The sequence below is a fragment of the Carya illinoinensis genome, chromosome 4, assembly GCF_018687715.1.
Source record: "Carya illinoinensis cultivar Pawnee chromosome 4, C.illinoinensisPawnee_v1, whole genome shotgun sequence".
NCBI classification, from domain to species: Eukaryota; Viridiplantae; Streptophyta; class Magnoliopsida; order Fagales; family Juglandaceae; genus Carya; species Carya illinoinensis.
The window spans coordinates 36537501-36539491 of NC_056755.1; positions in this window are offsets into that span (position 1 = coordinate 36537501).

Sequence of the window (1991 nt, forward strand, 5' to 3'; positions counted from 1 at the left end):
TCTTTGAACGTCAATTTTATTTCCTTTGCGTATTTCTCTTTGAGTCGATTTTAGTTTAAAATCAAGTTTAGTATAATTTTGGTATTTGGCAAACGTAAGGTACCAATCCCTGAGGACGATACTCTTCTTTTCACTTTATTATAAAACTACGATACTGTGCACTTGCAATTTTGCACCGGTTAGTAGCTTGGGATTATTCTCAAGCTATGGGACGCGACGAATGTGTAGTTGTGAAAGGAGTTGTGTCGTGTTAAGTGTTGGGACAAACTATATTGTTGGACGGGTAGCATGAAGAGTCATACTAGCCGAGTTTGAGTAGAAAGTTGATATCGGAGTATGGAGCTGTTTACACAAGCGGGCATTCAACGGATTATATATTGATCTTAGGTGATAAAAGAGAGTAGGGTATGTGTGTAATCTGGTTAGACACATGTGCCGGACGGATTTGCTATATGTAATGGGTAATCTATCTGAGCATAGGTACACGGTATTTAAGTCTCAGAGTCGACTTAAAGTTGTGTGGTATGTATTGATGGGAATGAGGGTGAAGTGTCGGCTAGGATGCAGGGAGGAAGTGACGTGTGTATGGATTAGGATTGGGATGCATGACTTGTTTGAGTCAAGTTATGCATTGGGATGTGGTTGATAGGAAGAGTAAGATGAATGTACTAGTGTCTTAACCCTAATGTGAATCATGAAGGTTCACTTTGAAGGATAAGACCTTGAAGTAGAACACCGAATTTGGAAAAGATGACCCAAGCGCCAGAAAGAGGAAACATGATATAAAAGATATAGAAGGACAGGATAGAAGGACAGTGTGTCTAAGTGAAACGTAGTCTGTGTTTTCTAGTTTAGTTACTTATGCGCTAGATGGAGAATGAAGTTAAGGTTGTATATGCATGTAGGTTGCCATCTGACACGCACATGAATGGATTGCATGAAATTAGTATAGCATGAAGTCCAGGTAAGTATTATGTTCATATGCTTCTAGAGTTTTCTAAAGATATGAATGAAATGAAAATAACATGTTTCTCTTTACAATGCTTTACAAAATGAATGACGTTTTATGAAAACATGCTAAGTATAAGTCTTCATGTATATGTGTGTAATGGCCCTTCTTGGTAACCCATTTTTATGCACCCCAAAGCATTAATTATATGCATGTGAATGGATGTTATACGTAGTACATATTGTATGTATTTTCATGAAATGAAATGTAAGGCTTATGCCTTATACTTTAAGCGATATTTTAAATGATGCAAAGAAAGTGTTTTAAATGTCCCTATAAACTAATGCTTTAAGGATGCCATGAACTGATGTTTTTAAATGATCCCTTGAAAGATGATATTTAACCTCATGCTTTTAAATGAAGTTTATGAATGAATGGATTGAAATAATGAAAATGAATGAAAGGACTAAAATGAAAGAAATGACATAATGAAGGAATGCTTAATGTATGAAACTATATAATGGCCATATGATTGAATGAAGGTATCAAATGAATGGATAGATTGTGATACCGGGTAAGTTGTATTGGTGGTGCAATTAGTGTTGCCCCTGACTAAGAGTGATTCCGAACCCATGGCCACGAGCGGAGTCCAAGTCCAAGGGAAGACCACTAACCCTTACACATAGGGCATAATAATGTGTATTGGCCAAATGAAAGTGATAATAAAATGTATGTGTGCTTTGACTCTTTAAAGAAATGAAGGCATGAGGTGTGGGGAAATGTTTTTATGAAAGAAAATCATTCTTAAGAAAAATCTCATCTCGTAATGTTTTAAATAAACGTATGTCTTATATATAGTATGTATGGAGTGATGAATGCATGACTGAAAACCTATGTTAGTATATTTTAACCGTAAGAAGTAATGCTTATGAGTATTCGACTCATTTTAGTTTTTATGTATTCCTCTACCAAGAACAAAATGAGTAGAAGGCCTGGCCAAAAGGAGAAGAGCACGAAAGCCTATGCATTATGTTTTGCATGA